We start from the raw sequence: 6354 nt of genomic DNA on the forward strand, positions 1-6354 counted from the left end.
CACTTTTTTTTTTTTTAATTCCTAAAACCATGTGTCACAACCCTAATGGGGGAATATAACATTGAGATTACTGATTTGAATTAGTATCGGCTGAGACCAATACCAATCTAATACCGATAAAATATAGATTTCTAAATTTGTGATAATGGATGAAGTAATATAATAATAATAATAATAATAATAATAATAATAATAATAATAATAATAATAATAATAATAATAATAATAATAAAATAAATAAGCAACATCCTTGATGATTGGATGAGATAAAATAATAAAAAAAAACAATAGTAATAATAAATAAATAATATCTTTAAAGACATATCAACTATGTCAATATCCTTGACGATTGGATGAGACAAAATTTTTAAGTGGTTTGATTCAAACCATGTTTTAAACTAGTTAATTTGAAAAAAGTATAATAGGTTATAGGTGAAAAAGAGGGTTAATCTGGGTATTTAAAAAGAGCAGGGGAGAAAGAGATGTAAAAATTAAAAAGCAGGTGAGTATCAAAAAAATGTAAATGATAAAGAAGTTTTAGTAAATATAGGTCAATTGTAGGGGAGTGATAGTAAATTCCCCTTAAATGAATTAGAAAAAAGACTACTACTTTAATCTGATTAATCTCTTGATTGGTTTCTCTTACTGTAGAGTTAAGTAGCAATTTACCGAGAGGAAGTGAGCATCAGCTTTGGAATGGACACAAACATATCTCCACCGACATGGCAGACACCAGGTACTGAGGTGCTGTGTCTACAACATGTGGTAGATCAAATTTGATCCCCTTTATATGTGGATGACTCTTCATTATTTTATGGTTCATAAACTCTATAGGATTTTATTATTTTCTCTGAATACCCTTGTGATACTCTTCCATATCCATCTAAAACCCCCATGATGAATGGTTTCTCATCCCAGGGTATATGTTCTTTCAAAATTTGAAGTGGTATTGTGGTCTTGTGGATGGTTTGTGGCTGGGGAAGGATCGACAAATGGGCATCAAACAAAGAAGTGAAATTAAAGCCCTGATATACCTTTTAGGCATCACAATATACTTCTAATAGTATATAGGTTAGTCCATATGATTAAGAACCTCATATATATACCTTGAAAAGCCAAATTTTAATAAAACGTGAAAAAAAAAATTATTCATACTACAATTCAAAAATTCGATAAAAATACTAAGATACCATATCGGATTCCAAGATACAGATCCTGAATCAGATACCGTGCACTTAAACAATGCTACCCCGGGCCCACACTTCCCAAATCCCAACCCCAGTCCGCAATGGAATCCATTGCCCCATGCTGATATGTAGAAACATTGCATCAAAAGGTCGGTGGAAAATTAATTCTTCCTTCCATTGGTTAGACAAGGGCAAAAGAATCAAGTGGGTCCCATCTGTCCAATATAGAAGTTCCTTAGTTATATATATTTTTGTTATCATGTAAGGACACATTTTCCTTGACTGATAGCACTAATAGCTTATCCAGATATATTGTTTACAGTGTCGGTAACACATGTGTAGATTAAAATAATGTAATTTAAATATGGAATACTTGATGTATTGAGGGGCATAAAGTGTGTCAGAGTCCAATGAGAGAGGACTAGGAGATCCAATATTTCACCTTTTTTTTTTTTTTTTATTAAGCAATGTTTCCCCTTATGTATGAAAGTATAAGAAAAAAAAAAAATTGGTAAAGAAAGTATAAGAAAATTTTAAGATCAACAGATTTTTTTTTTTTTGTTTTACACTAACGATGGGTATCCAGGTCTTCGGCCTGATTAGTCCCACGAGTCCATACTGACCCCACAACGCATGGACCGGGTCATACCAGGGTTGAATGAGAACCATTCAACTTTCGCTGAAAACAGTGAAGAGCACCAAACACCCCCGTGTGAGTGGCCCAAGGTGTGCCTAGTGGGAGTCGAACTTAGGACGTCCTAGTTTATGGCTCGTTCCAAATTCATTGCTCACCAACTACATTACCCCCTTGGGTTAAAATCAACAGAAAGTGTCCTATTAGAAAAGTACATAATGAGAGAATTAAAATATAAAAGGGATTATTTGAAAGTTCCAATGTGAGTCCCAAAGGACTAGCCACCTATACCGTCTTGGTGAAATTGCACAAGAGAAATGTATGCAGATAGACTTTCACCTCTTATTGACAGAGTCAGATGCCTATAGTGAAATATTTCCTTTTGCACCTTTTTTTTCCCTTTTGAGTTGCGCTTTTGGTAGAAGAATTGGGTATTATAACCCAACCCTAAAACAACACAAAGAACACCATGGTTTCAAGTATTGGTATTATATTGGCCGTATCAATTGTATCGTATTGATATTGATGGAGATTGATACCCAATACTTGATTGATCCAGATCCGTTATTTGTATTGTTTTAAGGGTAGACAAATATACTTTTATTTTTTTTCTTTTCAAAAAGCAAGGGCAAAAGTGATCGATACACACCAATCCGATCTGATCCATCCGAATCAGTATTGTATCAGCATTGTCAGAGATCGATCCCAATACCAATACCAAGAACTAAATCCATTGGTTGACACCAGTTTGTGTAACATCTATTGTAATATGCTTCACAGCTACTTTAATTGTCCTCTCTTATAATTTGAAGAAACACCTAATCATCTACATGGATTAGTTCTATAGAGTAGTCAATAGCAAACATCAAACTATGAAGTGAAATCTTGTATCTAGGTTTCCTTACAAGGTCCTAATAAATGTTGTATTCAGGATCTGCGTTACGAAAAGTTCCTCAATTAAAGATGTTTAAGTCACCTCTACTAGAGGTGCCAAAAAATCCCAACTAGCTTGAACCCATCTGAACCTGGTTCTGAACCAGATCAAGGCTTGTGTTAATTGTTTCAGCTCATAGGGCGGGCTATTTATGCCTATGTTCACCCTCTCATTGGCTGCATGATCAGAGAGCACTCATCTGTTCGCTAATTTTTTTTTACCTTTTTAGAAATTTTATTTTATTTTTTAATTTCCATGTTTAGGTGGTATTTTCTGTTTTGGGCTTGGGAAATCGGAGAAAAGGCTGTGGATGAGGGCTTATGGAGCTCACTCCACGTTTGTGACATCTTGTTCGGCGTTTAGCCCATAGTGCACACTGAATTGGAGTGGATCTGTCCATCTCCGAAGGAACAAATGGGCTTGTCCTGAATATTGGCCTTTTGGGCCACTCAAATAGGTCCCCGTGGATTAAAAAAAAAAAAAATCCTCTCTATCCCATTGAGCCCCGTTGGCCAATGACCAGGCTACTAGACGCTAATAGGGTCAATGGTTATCTGCTCTTACACACTCTTATAATGAGTCATTCACATACATATGCATACGACAGGGTTTGATCTCACAACCTCCTGCCTTGGCGTCGGCTATTCAAGCCTAAGCTGCCATTTCATATTTGAAGGAGGAAAATTCGTAGAGAAAAGACTTAGAATTTTTTATTTTTTTATTCTTTGTTTGTGAGAGGTCATATGTTGAGTGTTGAGTGCTGAGTGCCTAGATCTTCTCAACTGTTGGATGCCAAGATAGACATTCCAGAGGCTGAAGATAATCCAAGTTCCCACAGATATAATTAGCATGAAAAAGATCTTCTCCATGGAACCCAAGGACCAGGGAGTCATCCCATGTCTGGGTGACCTGGGTAAGCATGCCCATAGTTAGCAAATTCGGATTCGTGGAGAGGATTCGGGTCTAACATTCATACAAATATGCTGACATAAAACCGTAATAGATTATATAAGGTACAGAGTATCAATTAGTGGTCAAAAAGGTAGACAAAATAAAAATCGGAGTTGGATTAGGATTCGAGAATTACTCGATTAAAAAAATAAAAGTCGGACAGAAATTCCCTTGGGTTTGATTTTAAAAAAGTTTTTTTAACCGTTTAATTCGCTTACCTATCCACCAATAGATCCATTCAAATCGATTTCGAAACCGATTGGATCTGATTCCTCAAATCATAGTCGTGATTGATAACGATACAATATTTGATACGTATTGTTAGGCTGCAATTGGTAGTCATTCAAAAAACATTTCTGACATTTTTTCTTCTATGGGAACGAAAAAAAAACCCAAAACAGTGAAAGCAAGATTACAACTACAATAAAACAAATAAATAAATTGACCACAAAAAATTTTCACTATCCTTTTGCTTGGGTTCACAATACCCATATTGCACTAAGACGCACTAATTTTTCAAAATTAAAGCAACAATATAAAAGAAGATTGATTGATACGGCGATATGAATCTGTCCTGGTCCCCCGGAACCTCAAATTATCCATCAAGGCTTGATATCTCCCCTATGTTAGGATGAACTGATGAAGTTATGAGAAAGAAATGAACCTCATATCATTCCTTGTATATCCATATAAACCTTAATGAGTCATGTGCACCATTTTAATAGTCATAAATTTTTTTAGTACTTTGTTTTACCACATGGTCAACATGATTATGCTAAAAACTTGACATATGAATAAGAGACTTTGGGCTTCATCTTTCGCAAATAAATTCAGCACATGCCACATGGAAGATGTCATTGGGCCATTATGATAAACTTCCTTTGGTGATATATTATCTTTACTATAACACTCATGAAAACAAAATTGAGATTTCTTGGTATGTACAAATCATGCAATTTACCTGATGTATTAACACATGATATATATATATATATATATATATTTTGGTTAAATCACATGATATATCATTTGGTGTCGAAAGTCTATGGATAGATAGACCCTAATGTCTCTTATTCATATATCAAATCTTAGCTTAAATATAATTTGTCAAGTGAGAAAAAAAAGAGTTGAAAAAACTAGAACAATCAAAAGGTAGATGGTATGAATGTATGATATTCAATAATTTCTGAAATATTCAGTGCAGATAAGGTATGTTATAGTCTATGCAGAGCAAATAACTTTTTACCCTTATTTAATATAAAACAACTTTTCACCAATATTAGAAAGTTCAATGTCACGCCACCATGCATGGTCTTTCCCTCATATGAGGGAACGCTCTTTCATTACAATATTTGTCAAGATATGGACAGATGAAAATGCTGGTGGGAGATATATATATATATATATATATATATTAGTGATTAAAATCCCAACCCGACAAGAGGTTTGGTGGCAGAAGTGGGAAAGAGTAGAAGACAAGAATGGGAGGGAAAGTGGTGATGACCTCTTATGAGATTTGGCCATAAGAAACAGAAATATCAGAATAAGAATCAGAACAACAGAGATATATAATCAAATATAATAATATGAATATACAAAGGAAGGGAAACCTTAAGAAAAGAAATAAGCTTGTGGCCTACAATGAAACAGCGAAAGCTAAGAGAGATGGCATTGGGAAACTCAAGATGACAACCTTTCTCACCCTTTATCCTTTCACTTCCACTTGAGGTCAGGGCTCTAAAACCATTCTGTGAGTTCCAAGGGCTGCTTCCCATGTGTTGGTCGGTTTCACATATACAGGATTTGGCCATCACATGCCTACCAACAACAATTCACAGAGAGAGAGAGAGAGAGAGAGAGAGAGAGAGCTCTCAAAGTGGATGAGCATACATCTCTCCCAGTCCCAGCGCATCCTGTCCATATATGACGTTTTTTTTTTTTTTTTTTTTAAGTGGACCGAATAATTCGGTTTAATTCGATTCGGTCCGAATTATTCGCGTTTTAAATTCAAATTAATAAAAAATGCGTTTTTTACCGAATTTTATTTTTAATTCGGATTCGGTGAGAATTTTTTATTTAATTCGGAAAAATTCGGTTCGGCCGAATAATTCGCGAATAATTCGGCCGAATTGTTAACTAGGAGCATGCCCGGGTCTTTCCAACCGTGGGTTAACTTCCTGAACGCTGGGCTTCATGGAGAGGATTCGGGTCTAACATTCATACAAAAATGCTGACATAAAACCGTAATAGATTATGTAAGGTACAGAGTATCTTTTATTGGTAACTAAGGTATAGAGTATCAAACGATTACAATATGGAGTGACAGATCGTCAGACTTACCTTGGACATCATGAGGAATCCGATGGCCCGGATCGGACAGAAATTCCCTCGGGTTTGATTTTAAAAAACATTTTTTTAACCGTTTAACTCGCTTATCTATCCACCAATAAATCCATTCATATCGATTTCGAAGCCGATTGGATCTGATTCCTCAAATCATAGTTGTGATTGATAACGATACAATATTTGATACGTATTGTTAGGCTATGTTTGGTAGTAATTCAAAAAATGTTTCTGACATTTTTTCATTCTATAGGAACGAAAAAAAAAAAGGAATAGAATGTTTGGTGTCAACTTGGTGTTTTTTC

Source organism: Macadamia integrifolia, chromosome 11, assembly GCF_013358625.1.
Source record: "Macadamia integrifolia cultivar HAES 741 chromosome 11, SCU_Mint_v3, whole genome shotgun sequence".
Taxonomy (NCBI): Eukaryota; Viridiplantae; Streptophyta; class Magnoliopsida; order Proteales; family Proteaceae; genus Macadamia; species Macadamia integrifolia.